The sequence below is a fragment of the Ambystoma mexicanum genome, chromosome 3q, assembly GCF_040938575.1.
Source record: "Ambystoma mexicanum isolate Mex_15411 chromosome 3q, UKY_AmexF1_1, whole genome shotgun sequence".
Classification (NCBI taxonomy): Eukaryota; Metazoa; Chordata; class Amphibia; order Caudata; family Ambystomatidae; genus Ambystoma; species Ambystoma mexicanum.
The window spans coordinates 590,141,443-590,166,583 of NC_090926.1; the positions used below are offsets into that span (position 1 = coordinate 590,141,443).

Below are 25,141 nucleotides of genomic sequence, written 5' to 3' on the forward strand. Positions count from 1 at the left end.
TTTGAATGTCCTGTTACCTACTTGGGGGGCAGATCAGTAGGAACTAAATTAATTCCATCCACATCATCGGCCAGGAGATTGGCTTTTACTGCAGAAGTTGTTTCAACTGGGTCCTCCCTCCACTATGTTAACCTATTGATCTGATAAATCTGTGTTTTGGCCCGTCTTTCTAGTTGGGATACCCAATAATTACCGGGACTCATTTGTTCCAGAATTTCATAGGGACCATGCCAAAAGAGAGCATTTTATGTTCCGAAGTGGGAAGGAGTACCAGCACTTTCTGACCAATTGAAGCGGAACGTCCAATGGTATTTCTTTCGTAGTTTGCCTTTTGTTGGTCTTGAGACTTACTAAGATGGGAGTTTACTATAGCGGGGATCTGTTGTTTGTGAATTTCAGAACCCGTCAAGGGCGAAGATCGTCAAAGATTCCAGAAGGCCATCGTGCCTACTTTGCGCAGACCATGGCGGAGGAGAAGGAGTGAAGGTCCCTCTTCAAGCCCTGCACCAAGTGTGGGCTACGGAATGTGTTTGTTGAAGACATGGACCTGCAATGCCCCTACTGCCTGCATCCAGACCATAAGGATGTTGAGTGCGAGATATGCCTCTGGTTCTCAGAGAAGACGAGGGACAGGCACAGTAGATTGGTTGGTGACTGAACGCCAGGGCTTCTTCCCCGTGCTCTGAGCAGGGACATGCCTCACCCAGAATCAGCTGTTCCGGGGAGCGGTGTTCGAAGTCCTTCGCGGGCGCCCCGTGGGGGCCCAAGACAAGGCCAAGAACCACAAGTCCGAGTCCACCAGGTACGCTGCAGAAGTGGGTCCCAAAGGTGACAGGGCGCGATCAACATCACCCTCCGCCTCCATTGCCAGCCGGCAATCGAGCATCTCTTCGAAAAGGAAATCTAACCTCGCTAAACTGCAGGAGAAGTCTAAGAAGCCACGGACGGAGGAGAAGGCCGAACAACCCAAGCAGGCCCAATCGGCACAGGATAAGACTTTGTCGACGATAGAGTTGGTGGCGGCTGCTATAACGACTGCCAAGGGAGCTGACCCTGTGAAAGTATCCCCCGCAGCCTGGTTTTCCGATCCTGCCCGCTCAGCTGAGGGATGTCTCTCTGGACCTTATGTCGACCCTTCACATCTTGGTATCAGATCCAGAAGAGGATTCCCCCGGGCCCGGTACCATTGATCCCCCCCAGCCCCCCGTTCAGCCTCCAACAAAGAAGAGGAAGCATCACCCGATGCCCCCATTTCAGCCTCCACATCCACGTCAGGCCTCTTCTCCCCGAACAGACACGGGTACGGGGACAGATACAGCCATGACTACGGACGACGGCGAAGATATTGTTGCGGCGGATGGCAAGTCTCTGTATTTGGATGCGCCATCTAGGGTGTCCCCACCGGACGAGATGAGGAGATCCACTCCATGATCTCCATAGCCTCCAAGCTATTCCAGCTTATTCCAAAGAAACCAGGAATTAGGGTTTCTTGTACCAGAGGCGCAAGTCCAAGAGGAAGACAATCGTGGGGTGCCCTTTCCAGACGACGTGTGGGAAGATGGCCTGGCCCTCATGAAGAACCCTTGCATGGCTCCAGCCATACGGGATAGGCTGGAGAAGAAGAATTGGGTGCCGGACTCTGCACCCAAGTGCCAACCATCGCCGTATTCAGTGGTATCGTCGGCCACTAGGAAACGGTCGGCAAACCCATCCTCCTCGTCTTCGGTCCCTCCGGAAAGCAAGGGGATGAAGATGGACGCCATGGGAAGGAAGGTGATTGACACCGGCGTCAACTATCAAGGCGGCCAATGCACTGGCGATCCTAGCCAGGTACAACAGGCAGCTGTGGTACAAGCTGGGGCCTATTCTGGCGTTCCTCCCTGACGATAAGAGGATGGAGGCAATCGCTCTTTCCAGGCGGGGAAGTAGGGTCTGATCACGCCATTACAGTGCCGTTGGACGTTGCCGATACCGTTTCAGCAAATGAGGAACAGTGTCTGCCTTTGTCGACAAGGCTGGATGAAGGCCACAAATTTCTGGCCAGAGGTCCAGGCGAAGGTGTTGAACATGCCCTTCGACGGAGAGAACTTGTTTGGGAAGGTCATTGACAAGTCCCTCCAGGCCATAAAGGCAGATACGGAGACGGACTATGCCCTAGGCACTCTCAAGCAGCATCATTCTTCATTTTGCTCCTCCAGGGGAAAGTCCAGCAGGCCTGCCAAAGGTTTCTCGTCTTTGTACCGTCAACCCTCCAGATCCATGACTCAGGAAGCCTACAGAGGCCGTTCTCAGGCCTTTGGTAGCAGAGAACAGTGTTGTCGCCCACAGGGCAGGATGCTGGCTCCGAAACAGGCCTGAACCAGCCGGGATGTCGGCCACCACGCGTGCACCCCGGTGGGAGGCTGGCTGACGAAGTTAGTCGCCGAGTTGATGATCACCACCGACAGATGGGTGCTGGATGCTCTCACCCACGGGCACACCTTGGAGTTTCAACACAGGTGTCCGCTGATCCCTCTCATCACCCGTCAGGAACAGCACATCCCTCAGCTTCTGGAAAGGGTATGGGCCATGCTGCGAAAAGGGGCTAGTTAGAGCTAGTTCCCCAACAGCTCCGGGCCTCTGGAATCTATTCCAGATATTTTCTGGTCAGAAAGAAGGCAGGGGGTTGGAGGCCCAACCTAGACCTATGACGTCTCAACAAATACTTGAAGTCCCAGAAGTTCAGTATGGTCACGTTGCAACACGTGCTCGGCCAACTGGAGGAAGGATACTTCTTGACGTCACTGGACCCGGAGGATGCCTATTTCCATGTCCCCATTCACAAGAAGCACCTGAGCTTTCTGCATTTCATAGTGCAGGGTCAGCACTACCAGTTCAAGGCTCTGCCTTTTGGATTGAAGTCTGCCCCCAGAGTGTTCACAAAATGCCTGGCGCCGGTGGTGGCCCGTCTACGGGGCATACACGTATACCCGTAACTGAGGTGACTTGCTCATACGGGCCTGCTCGCAGAAGTTGGCCATCGGATACACAAAAGCGACCATCCAGCTACTGACGGATCTGGGATTCTCCATCAACTAACCAAAGTCCTGCTTAACACAATCGCATAACGTGCTGTTCCCAGGAGCCAGGCTCCATACGGTGTCCTGCCTGGCGTCGCCCTCAGAGGAGAGGGTAGCAGCCATTCAAGGGAAGGTGCAGCAGCTGTTGTCCATGAAGACAGCCATGGTACGGACCATCAAGTCGTTGCTCGGCATGTCGTCGTCCTTCATCTATCTCATTAGGCTCTGCGGGTTGCAAATGCAACCTTTTCAGGAGTTACTGGACACTCGCTGGATACAGGTGTCGGGAAGCTTCGCAGACAAGATCCCTCTTGGCGAGGAGTTCTGTCAGGCGATAGGGTGGGGGACCGTCCAACATCGCCTGGGACACAGGCTTTCAAAACCCTCCATACCAGGAGACGGTGACCACAGACGCATCCCTGGAAGGATGAAGAGCCCACACCTGACGTCTCAACGCAATAGGCCTGTGTCTGCCGGAGGAGAAGAATATCCATATAAACATCGTGGAGTTACAGACAGTGTTCTGGGCCCTCAAGTCGTCTCTGAAGGGCAAGGTGGTGGGTATCTACACGGACAACACCACCACCATGTTCTACATCAGGAAACAGGCGGGGGGAGGGCACTCGAAAGAAACAGGGACTTGTGGCGCTGGCCCGTTGGACAAGAGTTGATCCTCGTGCCTCTTCACCTGAGTGGAATCAAGAACACCATTGCAGACTCCCTCAGCAGGGAATTGCGCTCCTGCCACGAGTGGGAACTTCGGCGGGACCAGGTGGACTGCATCTTCTTCAAGTGGGGCAGGCCCCAGAACGATCTGTTTGCGACGGCAGCAAACTCCAAAGGCCAGAGGTTTGCCAGCAGATTCCACCAACCGAGGAGCCGGAGGGACGCGTTCTCCTTCCCATGGGAAGGGATGTTTCTATACGTGTTTCCTCAGTTGCCTCTCCTACTACGAGTCATCCACACACTCACAGTGCCAATGCAGGATTACACTCATCGGCCGGTGTGGCCGAGGAAGATTTGGTATCCAGACCTTCTCAGCGTGTCAGCGTCGCCGTCGGTCAAGCTGCCGGTGGTTTCCGGATCTTCTCACCAGAGAAGGAGGCGCAATCCTTCATCACGACCCAGGATCGCTGAACCTGAGGTCTTGGCTCCTGCAGCCCTAGAGTTTGGAGGATACGGTGGCCAGCGGACTGCAGGGAGGTCCTTGCCAAGGCCAGAGTATCGTCGACTTTGAAGTGCTACAGTCGCAAGGTGAAGTGTTTCGCTACGTGGTGCCAGTCTCAGAAGATTACCCATCTGAGGGCAACTGCCCGCAGATTCTTCCATACTTGCTGTCCTTGGCCAAGCCCGGACTGACGCATGCCTCTATCAAGGTGCATCTGGCAGCTAGCTCTTGCTACAGCAGATCTCCAGGAAGATCTTCACTTTGGTCTCATTGACTAGTCAAGGAGTTCTTCAAAGTTTTTTTTTTCGATCTTGCCCGCCGGTGAAGGCTCCTGCCCCGGCGTGGGACCTCAATGTGGTTCTGACGAGGGTCATGGGGGCCCCCTTCGAGCCTATGCATTCAGGCCCCTCTCAAGTTCCTCCCATGGAAAACGGCTTTCCTTGTGGCCATTACCTCTGCCAGGAGGGTAGATGAGATCCAGGCCCTATCCTGCAGGCAACCATACCTGACTTTCCACGTATCGAGGGTGGTGCTGCAGACGCACCCCTCTTTCACACCAGGTTCCGTCTGAATTCCACCTCACCAAGCCTTTTACCTGTTTTTTCCCCTGAAGCTTTCATCACTGGCTGAAAGGGCCTTACACTCACTGGACGTTGCTCACGCCTTTAAGTTCTATGTGACACACACGTAGAGTTTTCAGAAGGCTTCACAACTGTTTCTGAACTTTGGTCCTCTGAACATGGGAAGGCCTTGTTTATTTATTTATTTTTATTTTTTTATTTGTTACACGCCCAAACCCTCAGGTGTCACGGCGTGGTTAAAAGACAGCTTAGCAATTAGTAAAATTCAAAACATTACATTCGTTCCATTACATGATATAAATTACAGAATATTCACAACATTATACAATAGCCTAAGTATTCACAGCAGTATAAGATGGACGGGGTCCTATCTTTGGGTGCTAATATTGGTTGAATAACCAGGTTTTTAACTGTTTCTTAAAGATCGTGAAGGAAGATGCTTTTTTAATGTGGATGGGTAGGGTGTTCCAGTGTTTAGGGGCTAAAGTGGTGAAGCTGCTGCCCCCTGCTCTTGTGTTTTTGAATTGGGGGGGGTCCAGGAGGAGTTTGTCATTGGATCTAAGTAGTCTCATGTCGGATTTGGGATGCAGAGTGTTGTTGAGGTAGATAGGGCCTTTTTTGGTAAGGCATTTGTGGGTGATGCATAATGTTTTGAAGATAATTCGGGCTTTGATAGGGAGCCAGTGGGCATTTTTCCTAATCTTGGATATGTGGTCTGATTTTTTTATGCCTAGAGCGGCCCTCAGGACTTTATTTTGCAAAAGTTGCATTTTGGCTAGGTTGGTGTTAGATGTGCCCAGTAGTAATACATTACAGTAATCCAATTTCGATAGGACCAGTGCTCTGGCTAGGGTGAGGCAATTTGCTGGGGTCAGAAATTGTCTGCTGAGCGCAATTAATTTAGAGGTGTAGGCCGTGGAGGAGGAAAGTACATTGATCTGTTTAGTCATGGTCAGGCTGGCATCGATGTACACGCCCAGTGTTTTTACTTGCTTTAACACTGGAATATTGGTACCGTCGATATTGATGATTGAATATTCTGGCTGAAGGGTTGCTATTTTGGCTGGAGATCCTACGATGAGGACTTCTGTCTTCTCATCGTTAAGACATAGGCTGTTTAATGCCATCCAGTTTTGTATGATGACGTAGATTTTATTGATTGTTAGTGTGTCCTGGTCATAGTTGCCTGTCAGTGGTATAAGGATCTGGGTGTTGTCCGCAAAGTTTGTGTATATGACACCCATTTCATCAAGTGCTGAGAACAGGAGCTTGGTATATGCATTGTACAGCGTGGGAGAAAGGCAAGAGCCTTGGGGTACTCCTATGGGGACTGGGATGGGGTTGGCTGCTTCTTTGCCTATGGACACTCTGGAGGTGCGGTCGGTTAAGAAGGATTTCACCCAAGCAGTGGCTGCCCTGGAGAAGTTGCCCTGTTCAAGGCTTCCATTTCAACAAGGCTCTCCGGCTGCATCGGTTGGCGAACCGAGAGCTGCCCGGCCGTCCAAGAGCCCACTCCACCAGAGCGATCGCCGCATGACAGCATTTCTGTCTGGTATGCCCCTGCTAGACATCTACGGGGCTGCTACATGGAGGTCGACGCACACCTTCACGAAGTTCTACTGTGTTGACAGGGATTCCAGGGAGGAGTCAAGAGTCGGCCAAGCAGTGCTACGCAACCTGTTTGCTTGAGGGGAGTCTGTTCCGGAGGTAACAGTTAATTGCTTCTGTTGAGCCTTGCCACCTCCCGTGGTTGTGTAATGTTGTACTGCTATGCATTTGTTATTCATGAGCATGTGAATCCATGCCAGACCCCGTTCTGTAGAACAATAGTTACAGGTAAATAATACCTTGTCCTGTTTCCTTGAAATAAGATTTCAGCCCGGAGAAGGCATGCATTCCCTCATTATACAGTCTCACGTTGGAACTCTTGGAGACTCACCACTTCTTTAGTTTAGGATTTATTGTAAGGGAAGGAAATAGGATTCCGACACAGGACAGTGGACTCTTTATTCTGGGCATCCTGACAGACTCTGTAGTACTTTTGGCGGAGGCAGGAAACCCCCTCTTAGAAATGGGGCAAGATAGGTTTTCTTTTTCCTTTTATTCACTTAAATAAAAGTTAACCAACCTACCACCTATGTGTCTCCTTGCCTCTGCACCCTTACAAATTAATAATCCAGTAGGTCGCTGTTCAGTCGCTTATCGCTTAATGTACTCTGTACTCTGAAGTAAACTGCACTGAGAAGGCGCACGCATGGCTGGCTGACATACACCGGAGCAGATGTGGAGGGGCTGTGAGAGTTGGCGTGCTGCAGCATACTGCAACCTTATGTGCGCTCTCCCCACCGGTCGCCTCAACCTGGCACTATGCAGTGCATTGCAAATATCTCAGAAACGGTGCACACTAGGTCCTTGAAACATGGTTTTCAAGGTCTTTTAGGGATCTTGGAGTTTTGTTCCTCACATTAATGAGCTTTGTCCGGTCCTTCTACGACCCCATTGATGTTTCGCCGATTTCAGGCAACCGTCTCATGTGTGAATGGGCTGAAATCCGGGAAAAGGCGTGGGGCGTCCAAATGTCATGTAGCCAGTAATGTCCGGAGGGTCCTAACAGATCCTGTGCAGGTCCTATACCAACTTTGGTGCAGATTGGTGGAACAGTGTGGAATTTTATAAGGAACAAACTAACAGATGTTATGCTTTATATATGTAGAGAGATATACAACAAAGAATATGTCCATTTAAATTTTTATTACAATTCTGTTAACACATAAATGATAAAAACACGACTAGCAATAAGTTCACATAGCAAGAAGATTTACAATCAAGGCTTATAAAGAGTAACCTTCTACATAGCATAAGCAGTGGTTGTAGTGATAATCACAAAGGTAAAAACATTTAGCAGCATCATATGGTAACCTACGTTGCAGTACAGAAAAATAAAATGTAAGAAATGCATGCAAGGATACCGACAGTGCGATTGTTTTAACCTATTTTTCAATCATTCTTTGTCTCTGCCTACGAGCTTTAATAAGGTAGCTCGAGACTGAATAAACTGCCACAAAGATCCAGAGTACCGTATTTATGTTGTTTTCTTTAAAAAGCGGGACTAGCCATTTCCGCCGTAAAAGTTTCAGATGAGGGCAAAAAAACATAAAATGATAAACATCCTCCTTTACTTATCCGCACATTGGAAAAACTGAATTTCCCTCCGTTGTCCAATTCTTCATCAAATGTTTTAGTTGAAGGGTTACAAGGCGCAACATTATATACAAAGACCTCTCTGCAGGTTTCATAATCCAGGCAAGGTAACATTCTAAGCCACCTGTGGTCTTATGCCTGTAAAGTTGAAAAAGGATTTTAGGCTCGTAGGTACGCTAGTCCAACAAAGCTCATTCCCAGTACACTAACTTCACAAACTGTAACCTCACCAGCTGCAAGGATTCCATAGAAAACCAGAAGCCACTCAGGCCAGTCTTCAGCAGGACCATTTTTATATGTTTGAATCATACAGAAGGCTTAGAATAATTATTGCTCAAAACATCTTGCACTGGCTTTTTGTATACCACCAATTCTGGGGATGTCCAAAGGTTGATCCTAAGTAAGACTGGCTTTAATTGAGCATTGTAAACAATGCATTTTTGACCAAATTACATTGTTACTGCTGCGCTTGGAGTGCATTGTGGTAAACAGAACAGTTTCTTAATAAATGTATTCTCACTAACCTTAAGCAAAGTGATGCCACTGCAACCGCAGAGCCTGGAGGCATACAATGTAGCTGAAAGAGCCTGGGCCCTATACACCTCCAAAGTGGCTTCAATGGCCGCACTACCAAATATTTTTGTAAAGCCAAAGAGTGCACCAGTGTTTCTATTCAATATTACGTTACAATGTTTAATCTGGGTGCTCCAAGAGCCAGCCTTGTCAAAGCGAACCCCCCAATAATCATAGAATTCCATGTTTTTATTTTGAATCCGCCCAGTTCAATATTTAATAGGGGTAATAGTTTAAGAACAGGACATTATCTTGGTTTCCGATGCATTTATGGCTTGCATTTAAGCCTTACACAATGCTACATCTATGAAAAGAGTAAAAAGATAAGGGGCCATAATGCAAACCTGTCACACCCTTTGGTAACCGAAATTGTATCTGTTAATTCACCTTGGTGCCCCCAATGTACTGTAGCATAATTATAACGCCTGGATACACTTAACTGAGGTGAAAGGCCTAAGGGGAGCAATGTTTCCCATAAAAGGTGACATTGTACATTGTCAAATGCTGTCTTTAAGATCAATGAATGCCATGTACAGAGGCATTCCTTTTTGGGAGACATTTTTGAATAATCATTGAGAATCGGAAGGCTTGTTCGACAGTGCATATGCCCCTTCAAAACCCTGCTTGCGTGTAGTGTTGAAGTTTAAAATTATCAGTGTATTGTAAAAGCTGATTTGCAAGAATTGTAGCATGCACTTTCCCTAAGCAATCCAACAAGGAAATCTGTCTATAATTAAAGGGGCTATTTCTGTGACATTTTTTAAATATCAGCACTGTCGAGGCCAATCTCCATGAGTCAGGCGGTTTATAAAATGTGTTCACTAGGTTAAAAACTTTTTGTAATAAGAGGGCCCAAAAGAAAGGATCTACCTTGAGAAGATCAATCGGAAGGCCATCTGGCCCAGGTGCTTCATGATATTTTTGTGCACTTCAAGATGAAATCACCTCCTGGGAAAAAAACAAGGGCGTGTCATTCCAAATATTTGCATACTGTGGCACAGCAAATGTAAAGTGTAAAGGTATCATCTAAATTTGATTTATTCAATTGCTTAAAGTGCTCAAGCCAAACAGATTCAGGGATTGTCATGATAGGACTAACATTCGCATTTTGGTCACCATGCATAATTATTTTCCAGAACGTCTTTTGATCATGTTCCATGGAGGCTTCTGTCAGACTTTCCCATCTCTTTCCAATTACTGCTTCTTTTTTTGCCTTGACTACTAACTTATAATTCAACCTAATTTTTCTGACCAAGACCCCCTATGTTATTACTTTCCGATTTAAATGCTGTTATTCAATCTTGAGGGATTACAGGGGTCAGGTGTATTAACTCAGAAGGGTGTGATAAACACCTCGCCATCCCTAACCTATAGAGGATTTCTCTGCCTATCAAAACAAGACTAAAGGAAAACACTCTAGAAAACACTCTAAGAAAAGGAATCTGTCCCACACACTTGTACATACATAAAACTCATAAATGTACAATATGGAAATTCAAGTTTAACAGAAATAACAGTTATGTTCAACATGAACCTGATAACTTCGTATCCTTGTAGCCTGCGTCAATTCCCCTTCCCCAGGTTCAAAAACAGGATTTTCAATCAAGGCTCCAAACAAGTATATTCCTCCTTTATATAACCAAGTTCTATTCACAAAGTTCTTCTTGCTCCAAAAGTCTTTTACTCTGCATTTGACAAGTTTCCACAAAATGAAAAGAAAAGTCTCAATCTTCAAACTAATAATCAACACTGCAATAACACTTCTCTTTCTTGGAACATGAGCAATTCAACAATTCTTTTTGATTTGCAACAATGGGCCTCATTACAAGTCTGGTGGTAGCTGTGCTGGTAAAACCGGCAGGCTGCCCCCAGACTTATGAATTTTTCCAGCGCCTGGCTTCAGGGAAGTCAGGCGCCCGAATATCGTTAATCCCCATTCCCATTTGCGTCCCATAGTACTCCATGGGGATGACGGAAGCACCCTTAATAACTGTGCCGGTGCTTCCGTGAAAGTCTGCAGGCGGCTGCCCGCAGACTCAAGAGTGTTCCGGTCCGGTAACAACTGTGCTGGTAGGCTTACCAACACGTTGTTACCGGACCGGCAAACTCCTAATGAGACTCAATGTCTTTGTCAGGATGGTTTTTACCATAGCACTTTAAACACAATAGTGGCCTTGCCACTTTCTTTCCTTCATACCCTTCAACCACAATACAGTACTTCAATGTATTCCTCCTGGTCCACTAACCTGTCAGGATTACCATTAATATTCCCTATCCTATGTGTGAGGAAGGCATGGTATCAAGCAGCAGACAGAGAAACAATGGATACAAGTTTTAAGAACCTTTATTTAATAATTTGCTTGGGATGGTGGAATTCCTAACTTGCCCTAACTATAAAATGAGAGTAATTTCGCCCATTAAACAATAACAAATACGTCAAAGTCAGTCTGGTCAAAATAAAAAGGCCTATACTATGAAAACCTAGCCTTGCCCTCCTCCTCAAGATAATAAATGTGTTAAAGAAATACAAAAAAGGAAACTAGTGTGTCAAAAAGAAATGTCAGAATGGCTTCAGTACCAACGCCCTTCCCCAGGCTCAACCCCACAGGGTCTAGAGAGTCTCTTAATAAACAAAAGATAGATGGATGGCACAGTCTTATCAGTCTGCACACTTTGGCTTCTTGGCACAGTTCAACAGTTCAATCTTAGGCGTTCATCTTCTGATAGTTCAATCACTTCCTTAGGCTTCACCCGCCTTGTCATCAGTGCTCAGTTCATAAGCTTTCAATTTCTCACAGTTCTACACAGGCTTTCCTCTGCCGGCTCAAGCCTGTTGTGTTCTTTATGGGGGTTCCCTTCCCACGTTTTATCTTGTATATCTTTCAGTGTGGAAGACTTTTGAAACTGCAAGGAATTTACATAGACCTCTGCATGACCACTGTAAGGAACTCATGGTGGCAACGGTAAAGACGGACACAAGTGATCACAGTTCAAGGGTGTTTATTTTTTATTTTTATTTTTTCATTTATTAGTTTTTTTTACAAACTTTATTAAAAAAAGAACACTTTTCTCCTTATTTCCTTTCTCTACTAAGGCTTATTCCTCATATTCTTTCAATTTTTTATCCAAATCCTCTAAAAAGAAGGTTAAAGCTACAGTTAGTTTCTCGTCTTCCCCTTCTTGCATCTTGATCCACCATTCTTCGGCGTTGTAGGATGAGAATTTTTTTAATTCCGTTCCCAGAATTTTTGTTCTTAGACCTCTCAAGTACGGGCATACAGTCAACAGATGTTTTAGTGTCTCTGTTTCTCTCTTACAGAAACGGCATTTGGTGACAAGGTCTTCATTTTGTTTTTTCCTCATACTTTTTATCTCCATCGTAAAGTATAAGTGTAGCCTTAGTTTTAGAAAGATTTGTCTTCTTCTTGGGCAGGGAAATTTTTTAAGATACCTTGGTAGGGCATTCAAAGCCTTGCTTCCAAATGTGTAATCTTTCGTACACACGTGTTGCTCAAGCTGTTCCACTGTTTCAATCCAGTCCATCAACCAGAGTTTTTCTTTTTTACTGCATTGGGATTTTTTTTCCAAGGTCTCTTTCGTCGTTGACAGTTGATTCAGGATTTGGTCCGTTTTTTTTCCAAGTCTCCAGCACTTCATTCGAATTGCTCATTGGTGTTGGTTTCAATATTTCGAATTGAGGCGGTGCATCCGTTTCTATGATCTTTCTATAGATTGACAATGTATTCCATATCACTCTGGCATTAATTGACACAGACCCAACTCATATTTTATGCATGCATTCGGTGTGCTTTGAAGCACCTTCAGGATCCTCTTCCAAAATATGTTTTCACATATGGCCCATAGGCGGAATGGGCATCCTAGCATTGCCTCAGCTCCATGTATCAAGGCCGGTATAAACTTCGCTTTATAGAAAGTTACAACTGGTTGGTATGAGAATTTTCCAACTTTCTTATGAAGCATCGCCCCTTGAACTGCAAACGCTTTGCATTTAGTTTGTATTCTTTTCATAATTGGATCATCTGTGATACTGGCACTCAGTTGTACACCTAAGTATGTTTTGTTTGTTTGTTTGTTTATTTATAGGGCGCCAGAAAACCCTTGGGTAGCTGGGCGCGCAGAGTAACAAGAATGCTTAGAACTTGGTTACAGATTACAGGTTGTTGGTAACATAAATTATATACATTCTTTACTTTTTCATCTAGAAATAGAGGGTAACATATTATAAACAGTAGATATATTATGTACATTTTACATGAGAGCGTGGAGGGGTGCGTATGGTATCAATACACAAAGCACATGGTCGCAGGTTTCAAAGGTCATTACGACGGAGCCAGGTGTGGGTATGGTGCCTGAAGTTGTTGTAGGATTGGTCCCTTCTTAGTTCAACTGGTAGGGCGTTCCAGTACTGAGCTGCTTGCACGGGGAAACTATTGCCTCCTGTTTTTTTTAGTCGGAATCTTGGGGTTTGGAGGCAGAAAGAGTTGGCTGTTCTGGTTGGTCGTGCAGAGGTTTTTCTTATTATTCTATCCCTGAGGTTTGGGGGGGGTAGCATTATTCAGGCATTTGAATGTTATTGTGACAATTTTGAAGGTGATCCTATCGCTAATTTTTTAGCCAGTTATGGTTTCTACGCACCTTTGAAATGTGCTCTCTGACTGGGAGGTTCAAGGCCGTTCTGAGCGCGTTATTTTGCAGGGTTTGGAGTTTATTGATGATGTATTTGTTAGCGCCTGCATAAAGTGCATTGCAGTAATCCAGTTTTGAGAGGATCAGTGCATTGGCCAGGATAATGCAGCTAGCTGGTGAGAAGAAGGGTCTACATGCTTTAATGAGTTTACCAGTATAGGCAGTCAATGAGGCCAGGGAGTTCACTTGTTTTCTTAAGGACAGGGTAGAGTCCAAGTAGAAACCAAGGGTCTTCACCTCTTTGGCGACGGAGATTATATTGCCGTCGATATTGAAAGAGCTGTAGTTACAGTCGAGTTTTTTTAGGTTGTTAGGTGAGCCTAGAATGAGGATCTCTGTTTTTTCATCATTCAGGCAGAGGCCATGGGTTGCCATCCATGCCTGAATGAGGGTGTAAATTTTATTTACTAAAGCTGTATCCGTATCGAAATTGCCTGAAAGGGGGATGAGGATCTGGGTGTCGTCTGCATAATTTGTGTAGGTGACACCCAGTCTGTCCAATTTGTCGAATAGAGGTTTAGTAAAGATATTGTACATTGTTGGCGAGACACATGAGCCCTGTGGGACTCCACATGTTGTCTGGATAGGGTCTGCAGAGTCTAAGGTGGAAAAGACCTGCATACTTCTATTGTCAAGAAAGGATTGTACCCAGGCTAGCGCTTCACTTGAGAAATGGGCGGCTGATGCTAGGTGTTTGCAAAGTACTGCGTGGTCCACTAGGTCGAAGGCCGCTGACAGATCAAGGAGGAGTAGCATAGCTGTGTTTCCTTTGTCGTTGAGCTTGTCAATTTGGGCTTTGAGATCTATGAGTGCAGTCTCAGTGCCGTGCTGAGATCTGAAGCCAGATTGACGAGTGCCAAGGAGTTGGTTGGTCTCCAGGTATTTTTGTATTTGGAGATAAGCCACTCTGTCAACTATCTTCCGGAGGAAAGGGACAGTGGTGATGGGTAACTTGTAAGGATCTTCTAAGGGTCACGTTCCCCAGGCTCCAACTTGGTTGATTTTTCTTTGATCTTTTTTGGCTTTTTAGGTCGGACAACTGCACAATCAATTTTTTTTGCATTTATTTCCAGCCCATTGTTCTTAATGTATCTTTCAAGTGCACTTAGTTTCCTTTGAAGACCCACTGGAGTTAAATCCAGCAAGACTATGTCGTTGGTGTATATTAGACAGCTTATCTGGTTCCTATTTATTTTCGGGGGGGAACGCTGCAACTTTTCTAGGGTTTCTCCCACGTCCGCAATAAATAGTTTAAATAGGGTGGAGCCTAGCGGACAACCTTGTTTTAAGCCTCTACTAGTTTTCATTCTTTCCGTCAGGGTTCCTCGTTGGTCCAGGCGGATTCTGACATTTGTCTCAGAATGTAATTCTTTTATAGCCAACATCAAGCTCAGGGCTGAAGCATTTTAGCTTCAGCATCTTTTCCCATAGGCGCTCTCTATCCACTCCATCGAAAGCGTGGGCTAAGTCCACGAATGCTGCGTAAACTTTCGTTCCTTTTCTCAAGGCTTCCATCTTTAATACATTTATTATTAGTAGGTTCAAACCACAGCCTACTCCTTTTGCAAAGCCCGTCTGTTGCCTATCAAAGGCCCCTGCTTGAGTGATCCATGATGTTAGCCGTAATAGTATTTGGGTTGCAAACACTTTTCCTATCACATCAAGCAGGGCAATAGGCCTGTAGTTTCTAGGGTCTGACCTTTCCCCTTTCTTAAAAATTGGAACTATTTTTGCAGATTTCCATGATGTTGGGATGCAACCGTCCTTTATTATTTTGTCGAATTAAGATTTTGCATAACTCATTTTTGCCCACTCATTCGGGTGCTCCTTTAGCATTGCATTTGTTATGCCATCGGGTCCCGGGGCTCTCGATGAACTATTATTTTTTATTGTTTCCAAAATATCGTCTTTTGAAATTTCAATATCCCAACCAGTGGATGTTGACTCCGTTTTTTTTGTCATTTCTCCTTGCTTTTCGAAGAGCTTCAAGTAATGTTCAGTCCATTGTTGTTCTGAGACCATATTCGTCATCAACGCTCCTTGAGGTGTACATTCGTTGTTAATTAGTGCCCAGAACTCTCTAAAATGTTTGCTATCTAATGTTGCCAGCATCTTTTCTGCATCTTGTTGCTGCATGTTATATTTGTGGCCCCTTATCCACTTCTTATATTGAGATTTTAGTTTCTTTTTTGCCTCTCTGGCTGCTGTTTGTTTCAGGTCACCGAGGGCTCTTATTTGTTGTCTCAATTCCCTTTTTCTCAGCACTATCGCACGATCGCACCCATGGCGTTTGAATTCGTTCTTCGCTCCTCCGCCAGACTTTTTAGAATGCTTCTGTAAATGCGTGTCATAATCTTTATATTCAATTATTCTGTCATCAGTTTTCAATTGTTTTGTGACCTCCTCGATGTTTATTTTCTTCAGTCTCATTCTTTTTTGCCCAGGCTCACTCTCAATTGCCTCCTTCCACATTTTGGAATTTAATATTTTCTTTGCTTCCCATACAACTTGAACTAAGTTGTGATCACTTTCCTTCATACTTATCACCTCTTGGCTTAACATTTTTTTTTATAGTGCTTCACAAACAAAGAAGTAGTCTAAAATGGATTTTCGGGACCCTCTTTCTCAGGTCCCTTTTGGCGGTATGTCCCCCTGAAGGCCACCATTCAGCATATTCATTTGTCTCAGATCCATTTCTTCTAGCCATATTTTGGCCAATTCTTGGGTCTTTTTCACCCGGGTATTATTGAGTACGTTTTTTCTACTATGGGGTATCAGTTCCATGTTCAGATCGCCACATACGATTAGCTCATTGTTTGTGTTCAATATTCTTATTTCATCCTGAGTATCATACATTTTATTCAAGAAAGTTGTTTCTCCAGCTTTCTGATGTTGCCAGTATATATTTATGCGAAATAGATGTGAGTTGACTATATGCATCGATGTTCCAGGCTTTTTTGATCCGCATGCCTCTATTTTTTCTTACTAGGGTACTTAAGCCTGTCATCGGGCGGCCCTTTTTGTTTGTGAATGCCGGGTTAAATGCCATCTCAAAGTCTTCCACACATGGTGGGTCTGCCAGCCATGTTTCCTGCAGACATATTATGTCCAAGCTCCAAAGTGTTTCCAGGTTGTCGCAAAGAGGTGTGCGTGCCCTCTAGTGTTCCAAGACCCGCACTCGATTTTCTGTGTTTCCTTGTTTTGGCATTAGCTTTGGCTTGAGGCTGTCAAAGCTTTCGAAATCCAAGACCAGTCTTCAGCTTCTCTGTCGTCATCTTCACTGGATTTTTTCACCTTTTTTCCGGTCTGTATCTTGGATACTCCTGGCAAATGTAATCCTTATTCGTTTTTTTCTGTTGGGGCTTTGTTCTTCTGTTTCAGCTCCGTCTTCTTCTAACTTCTCGTTTTTTTCAACCACTCTTTTCTCAGAGCTTTCCCCGATTTTCCTCTTCACCACGTCCTTCCCCCTCTCAAGTGTTGGTACGTCAGTTTCTTTTCTGCCTTTCGGTCTGTTTTCTGCGTCTTTTTTACCAGACCCGGGATCCTCGTTTACATCAAACCCTAAGGCATTCATCTCTCTCCTACTTTCCATGAGGATTTCCTTAACTATCTTTGAGTGGAGGTGTATTCAAACTCTATCAAAGGAGTCCTCCTCCACAAATTCGTTGATTTTCAAATCATCCGAAGATATTGCTTTTGAATGGGGAATATGATGCAGCAGATTCATCACGTTGTTTCTATTCAAGATTAGACCGTCATTTTTAGGGCTACATCTTTTGAGCATCATGCTTGTGCCATTTAGCTTAGAACCTCCTTCTTTGGCATTCGCGTTCCTCGTTTTTTCCAGTGTTGTTTTGTTTTCTCGTTTTCCATTTGAAGTTTCTCGATCCTTAATCGATCTTCGTTCGTTCTCGTGGAAGTCAAAAATAGAGTTTTTTTGTTTTTGGTCATCCTTGATCAATTCCTGCTCCACACTCCCTTTTTCTCTTCTTTTTCCAATCGTCTCAAATTTTTCTTTGTTTTCCTTTCCCCTCAAGATTTGAATAGCCTTCTTCGGCTCCTTTTGGGGTGATTCGAGTAAACAGACTCTTCTGGTTGGTTCACTAAGATTATTTTTTGCCGTCTTGTCATCCAAGGTTTGCTTATCTTCGGTCTCAGACTCTAGGAGTATTATCTTTCTAGACTCATATCCCTGTGCACTGGGCAAACTTTGGGCCAATTCACTGTCCTCATCATTTTCGTAAGTTGAGAAGTCAAGTAGTTCCTCTGCCGTAATTTCTTCTTCCTCGTCAACTTCGTTGCCATCATTGCCCTCTCCCGGAACTTTTAACTCCTTGGGGTTTTTGGTATTCTTTTCATCTTTTTTTGTCGCATTCTGGTCATTGGATTTCTCTGTGCAGATTCTTACGTTTAGCGCTTTTAGGTTTCTCAGAAACTTACAAGAACCCCTCGTCATTTTTTTATTTTGTGTCATGTTTTTTGTTTTTTTTCTTACACTTGCCATACTTTTGTCCTTCCTTTATTATTGGGCTTTGTTCTCTCATCTTTCCCTTCTCGAAAATTCCATATAATTCGCTCGTCGTTTTCTTTTCCGGAGCCTTCCCCTTTGTTTCTTGATTGGGGTCTCGATCCGAGCCCTAGGAATTTTTCGTTGTTGAAGCGACTTCGTCCTTGTCCATCGCACTTTTTTTCTTTTCCCCCATTAGCGGGGGCCTCTTCCACCCCCTCTATGTTTTTGTCACTCAAATTGCTTTCGTTTTCTTTTTCGGCTTCACCTTTTGAGGTTTTTGGGTTTAAGTCTTCTCTGGCCTTTTTGGCTCCTCCAGGGGTGAACTCATTTTGCCCCTTTTGAGTTATTTGTTTCACCAGCACTTCTGTTAGATCCACCACCTCATTAGTAGTTGCTTCAATCATTTTCTGGCTGTTTTGGGGGGGTGCTCCTTAGTCCTGGCTCTTCTTTCCTTGCTCCTGTTACTACCCTCTTTGTTACTCCTTCCAGATTTCAGCTTGCTCGCATTTCCCTTCTTTTTCATTTCGGCTTTTTAGTACTACATCTTCGTTTTTTGAAGCCTCTTCCCTGTTGTGGGCTTGTTTCAGTAACACCATTGCTTCTCTCGTAAGCTCTGCAAGTAGTTTCTTTTCCTCTATATTATTTCTTAGCTGCTCCATTATTGTTTTATTTGACTATTTTGGATATCATGAGAGCCAACATTGTATTTTGGTCCTTATACGTCTCGTGAAATTGCTCATAAAGCTTCGTTAGTGGGGCCGTAGATATACCAATGATGGACATTATTTGAAGGGATAGATCTTTTGCGATATTTTCGGCCATTTTCAGAGCTGATTCCTCAGTTTCTCTTCCACCAGCTCCTTCAGGCTTAAGAGATCTCTTTTTCTGTTTTTGTCTCAGTCTCCGAACCTTCGGAAACTCTCTTTGAACAAGGGAGGAGTCTGTTAAAGTCTTCCGGGGAGTCAGTGGAGGCATAACTATCGGAAGAAATCCTCCTTATCCTATTTCTGCTTCTATCTCCCAGAGGAACCCCCATTTCTTTGTGTGAGGCTCTTTTTTTGTGAGCACACCACTATATTTTGAGGACTTGACTCCACTCTCCTTCTTTTTTGTGGTTTTTCCCTTTCCGAGAAGCTTTTTCGAGCCTCTTACCTCCTCTTCCTGTGTTTTTTCAGTTGTTTTTAGATTTGTTTTCTTTAGTCCTTGTTCACCCCACTTTTGACTTTTATTTGACACCACCATTAATTCTCCCATTTCTTTTTGAGAGTTTAATTTCCCATTCATTACAGCCAGATCTTTTATTAGTTGGTCCGCCACCGCTAGGGAGTCTCTTCTTTTTCCGGGCACTGCCTGGGCGTCCCTATTGATTGGAATGGTAGTTTGCCATTCCCTCTCCTTCTCGCTGCTTGCTGATCGTTCCCTTTCCACCTCAACGGGGGTGAAAACTTCATCTCCCAATTCATCACTTTTAGTGTCATTTACACTGATTTTGCCCATTCAATCTTTTTGCCCATTGCTTCCTCCATCCATTCCCTCAGCATGCCGCAGTACACTGCTTTGTAGACAGAGGGCTCCACCTACAAACACAGAGCAACTTGCTCTAGGGCCATCTCTCCTCTTGGAGCCCGCATCTGAAACCACCTCCTCCTCCTTGCCCCCGCACCGCCCCAGGTGGGAGGCCGCCAAGGCGGGGAGGAGACACAGCAGGGAGCTCTGGACAGACCGCCTGCTCCCGCCTCCGCACTGCCCCAGCCGGGAGGCCGCTCAGGCGGGGAGGAGACACAGCCGGGAGCCCCGGCCAGGCCTCCGCCTCTGCACCCTCCTGTCATGATCTCTGCTTCCAAAAGGTCAGGGTTTTCCCAACTCCCTTGGAAGCAGATCCATAACCCAGGTTCCGAGTGCCAACCAGTCCCAATTGGGACCTTTTGGACCCAGTCCTGGCGCCAGTGGCACCAGGCTCATAAATATGCCCAGTCCCAGCGCTGGAAGCGCCAGGCTCATAATGCTTGGGTGGATTTACCTGCAGCAGACCATGCTGCTTACTTGCCTGCCAGTTGAGCCTCTGATCCTCTTCTGTTTGGAACTACTTTTCCTGTTGGGTGGGGCAGGAGCCACTCCCTAGATTCAGAACACTGGAACTCTTCTGGAAAGCAGGAACTCTTTTCTTACCTAGGAGTGGCTGTGGAAGGAGACACCTAAGCACTACAGGAGGCTATTTAAACCACACCCGATGGATGAATCTTGCTTTGCGTTATTCTGCATCCTCTGCAGCAGAACGCTCATCGTGTCTTCTGCATCTGATCCTGGGCCTAAGGAAAAAGGCTTACCATCCTGAATCCAGTCTTCAGCAACACCTATAAAGACAAGAAAGAACAGGTTAGCATTACGGTCTTCAGTGACAGCTCTTCACTTACCTGGTCCATCGGCTGTCACCAACGCCTCGCGCTGCATTCCGGCATCTGAAAGACAAAGGCTTACCTACTCTTCGTGCGCTCCGGAGGTCTTCACACTGCATTCCGGCATCTGAAAGACAAAAGCTTACCAACTCTTCGCACGCTCCGGAGGCCTTCGGCGCTGCATCCCGCATCTGAAAGACAAAACAAGGTGCGTTTAAAGACATTGGGGAACTTTAATACTCACGTGCCATTACTCCTTTCCACATCTAACCCAGTGGGTATTCCGGCACCCTGCAGCCGCTCCGAACTTGTACCTGCAAAATAAAAAGACAGTTAGAGCGCATCGTGAAGCAGGCAACAAGCGCTTACTTACGTGCTTCCAGGCGCTTCTATTCATCACACGGGCTCCATCTTCAACTCACTTCAGCCCGTCACCCGCCATCGCCGGAACCCTGCAAAACAAGAAACATCATTACTAAAGACTTTAAAGACATTAGAATTACTCGAAACTTACCGTTCGTGCAGTAGACGACGGACAGCAGTCCTCTGAAGTCAAGAGGCCTGCTCCCCTTATCCAGTGAAGAAACTGGTTACAGCACCCTGCCCCGAGGCAGATGGAGAGCACTGCGTTCACTTACCTAAGGTGAGAGCATTAACCTTTGGGGTTCTACAGGAGAAGAGAAAGGGAAGAAGAGAGAGACATTCAATAACCCAGTTCCTTAATCCCATATTTTCTATCTGCAGACATCTTACCCTTCGAGTCAGACATACAGTGCACAGAGGTCCAGCCCAAAGAGCCAGCCGTGTGTTACACATCACCTTTGAAGATACGGTATACGCCCAGTCAAGACCGGCGCCTCTACGGGAATCAGGTGAGCGTTACAGAACGCAAAGCCTACCACAAAACTCCCGTCCAGGCGCTATGGAAACCTCGGATACCGACCAGCTAGCCCAGTTACTTGGGGAACTAAGGGCAGAAGTGCATGCAGCCCGTCAGGAAACGAACGCTCTAAGAAGGGAACTGATTATTTCCAAGGAGCGAACAGATGATCTCGCTAGACAATTGCTACAGTCACAAGCCGGACAGACCCCGTTACCCGCATCTGGGGGAAATCTTCCTTCTACATCCTCTATGAATCCAGTGCAGATCAACCTACCTGGGAATGTACCTCTGGCTCCGCCCGAACGATTTTCTGGTGACCCAAAGAGGTTTGCAGTATTTATCAATCAGTGCCGGTTGCATTTCTTATGCCGGCCAGCAGCCTTTCCAACTGATCAAGCTAAAGTAGCTTTCGTGCTTTCGTACCTTAGTGGCAATGCGGCAGACTGGTCGATCCCTCTAGTAAATCAAGATGATCCGGTCCTCCATGATTTTCAAGCTTTTCAGCTCAGTATGGAAAAACTGTTCGCAAGACATTCACAGGGGCAGGCCTTGGACAATGAGCTTCTTTCGTTGCGACAAGGTAATCAAGACCTTTTCGCTTATATTGCGTCTTTCAACAGACTGATAGTGGAAACTCACTGGCCTGAGGACAAAAGGATTACGCTGTTTTATAGAGGTCTACGCGGAGAGCTCAAAGATGTGTTAGCCCAAGTAGTGAATCCCCCACAAGATTGTTCGGACTATATAGACTTAGTCGTTCAAATAGATCACAGACTGCAGAACAGGAAGGCCGATCGTTCCAAGTTTGATGCTCGAGTATTTTCCAAACCGCCAACTCCTTCCAAAGGAGTAGACTCCGGGGAACCCATGCAAAAAGGGGGTCTGAAAGGTCCTCTAACACAAAAGGAGCGGGAAAGGAGAAAACAGTTGCAATTATGCCTCTATTGCAGAAACTCAGGGCACTTTCTTCGAGACTGTCCGGTGAAACCTGCCAAGAAGGCAGTAGGAGCTGCAGTTACCAAAGTTACAAACTCTGAGCAGGGAAACGACCTCGCCCGACAAGAATAGAGGTCCTCTTGCCGAGCGTGAAAACCAGTTCCGTGACCTCGCATTTCGTGATACCTATGGTCCTCATTAGCCCTGATAATCCGGATCGATTACATGCAATTGAAGCTTACGTCGACAGCGGTGCCATCGGCAATTATGTGGATCATGAAATGGTTTTGAGGATGAATCTAACTCTTTGTCCCAAGGCTGTAAAGGACGTCATTACTACGGTGGATGGTACGGAGATAGCCTCCGGGCCAGTAACGCATACCACTCAAGAAGTGACGCTAGTAAGTCAAGATGGACCCCATGAGAAGATCGTGTTCGATGTGATCAAGGCCCCTCAGTTTCAGATTATTCTAGGAATACCTTGGTTAGAGAAACACAATCCTCTGATCGATTGGCGAGCAAGAACGGTCCAGTTTCCAGAATGTGTCTCTACTTATCACCCTCCACCTGGTGTTGCACTGGCAGCAATTTCTTCAGAGACTCCCCAGTTACCTCCCGAATACCTAGAATACCAAGATGTTTTCCGGAAGGATCAGGCTAACTCTCTACCTCCTCATAGGTCTTATGACTGCCAGATAGACCTGATACCTGGATCTACTCCTCCTTGTAGTAGAATTTATGCCCTCACCGAGCCTGAGAACCTTCACCTTCGACAATACCTGGATCAATACCTGGCAAATGGGTTTATTCGTCCTTCCAAGTCCCCTGCTTCTTCAGCTTTGTTCTTCGTTCCAAAAAAGGAAGGAGACCTTAGAACTTGTATAGATTATCGCTCCCTGAACCAGATCACCGTTAAGAATAGATATCCGTTACCTTTGATCCCTGAACTCCTGGACCAAGTCAGAAAAGCATGCATATATACAAAGCTGGATCTTAGAGGAGCTTACCACTTGGTACGAGTAAAAGAGGGCGATGAATGGAAGACGGCCTTCCGCACCAAGTATGGGCTATTTGAATATCAGGTCATGCCCTTTGGACTTTGCAATGCCCCGGCCGCCTTTCAATATTTTATAAACGATGTCCTCAGAGAGCTCATAGATGTGTGTGTTGTTGTTTAAATTGACGACATCCTCGTTTATTCTTCATCGGAATCTGAACATCGGAAACACGTGAAAATGGTCCTCGAAAGATTGCGTCAACACAAACTTTTCGCTAAGTTGGAAAAATGTGTTTTCAACGTGACTGAAGTTGAATTCTTGGGATTCATATTATCACCTGGCGGAGTGCGTATGGATTCAAAGAAGGTCGATGCAGTTCTCAAATGGCCATCACCATCCTCCGTAAAAGGTGTGCAAAGCATGTTAGGCTTCGCTAACTTTTACCACAGGTTTATCCCCGAATTCTCTCGAATAGTCCAGCCCATCACTGCCTTGTTAAAGAAAAACAAACGTTTTGAATGGTCTACCGAGGCGGAACAAGCTTTCCAGGATTTGAAGACTAAATTTATCTCTGCACCAATCTTAAAACACCCTCGCCCCGAACTCCCCTACATCGTGGAAACTGATGCTTCAAGCCTTGCCATGGGGGCAGTTCTATCACAAAAGGACCCGGTAACCAATCAGTTGCATCCCGTGGCATTTTGGTCCCGCAAATTCTCGCCTCCTGAAATCAATTACACGATTACTGACAAGGAACTTCTGGCTAGCAAGTCTGCCTTTAAGGCTTGGCGGCATTATCTGCTGGGGGCCCGACACACCGTTACTGTGATTACGGATCATCGAAACCTGCAATATTTGAAAACCGCAAAAGCCCAATCCTCTAGACAACTCCGTTGGGCATTATTCTTTGCCGAGTTTGACTTCATAATTACCTATTGACCTGGTACAAAGAACGGTAAAGCTGATGCCCTTTCTCGGATGGGAGTGGAAGAACACTTGATCAACCCTAAACCAGTACCAATCATTCCCAAACAAAGAATTCTGGGTGTAATCGCCACAGAATCCATAGAGGAAGTTAAGGATAAAGCCAGGCAACTTGTAACTCCAGCAGACATACAGAATTGGCATCTGCAGGGAAAGGACTTTGCAGTAAAGGACAACTTATTGTATTTCCAAGAACGATTATACCTACCCAGCACAGATTTACAGAAAAAAGTAATCTCTTGTTATCACGATTCTTTAATGGAAGGACATCCCGGTATGGCCAAGACCTCAGAAAAGATCAAGCGCTACTTCTGGTGGCCGTCTTGGAAAAAAGATATCAGAGACTTTATAATGTCCTGTGGAGTATGCGCCCAAAACAAGAGTCAAAAGGAAAGACCAGCAGGCCTCTTACGCCCTATTAACATCCCACCTCGCCCTTGGCATACGCTTTCTATGGACTTCATCACCGATCTACCTCCATGCTCCGGATACAATACGATTCTAGTAATCGTGGACTTATTCTCCAAGATGTCGCATTTCATTCCGCTCAAAGGCTTGCCAACAGCAGCAACTCTGGCCCGAGAATTTCTCGAAAACATCGTCCGACTGCACGGTTTTCCTTCGGTTCTAATTTCGGATCGAGGTAGTCAATTTATTTCTCATTTTTGGCGAAGTTGCTGTCGGTCGGCTCAAATTGATGTGAGACTATCGACCAGTCACCACCCTCAGACCGACGGACAAACCGAGAGGACCAATCAAACTCTGGAACAGTATTTACGCTGCATGCTGCAACAAACTGAAAAAACTTGGAAAGACATCCTTTGGATAGCCGAATATGCCTACAATAACTCTGTCCATTCGGGAACTGGGAAAACCCCGTTTTTTCTTTTGTACGGCAGTCACCCTCGAACCTCGGAGTTGGATCCCCTCCAAGATCTTGAAACACCAGCAGTAGACTACCTGCATTCTACAATCACCCAAGCCTTTAAGGAAGCTGTTTCTCACCTTCAAAGGGCTAAAGAACAATACAAGAAAGGAGCAGATCAACATCGGAAGGAAGCCCCTCAATATCAAGTAGGGGATCAAGTCTGGTTATCCACCAAAAATCTACCTCTAAAAGGGCCACGCACATTCAACCCAAGATA

The 25,141-nt window shown here is 45.7% G+C and overlaps 1 protein-coding gene and 1 long non-coding RNA gene across 3 annotated transcripts in view; one reads left to right on the forward strand and one right to left on the reverse strand.

The window, feature by feature from the left end:
• XPNPEP3 (X-prolyl aminopeptidase 3) overlaps positions 1 to 25,141 on the forward strand; it is a 653,628-nt gene that overhangs the window by 555,973 nt on the left and 72,514 nt on the right. The window lies entirely within an intron of this gene.
• The window catches only part of LOC138582786 (uncharacterized), a 171,676-nt gene that overhangs the window by 113,201 nt on the left and 33,334 nt on the right, over positions 1 to 25,141 (reverse strand). The window contains exon 2 of the long non-coding RNA XR_011305078.1: positions 9,453 to 9,530. This is a non-coding gene — a long non-coding RNA (uncharacterized lncRNA). The remainder of the gene's footprint in view (positions 1 to 9,452; positions 9,531 to 25,141) is intronic.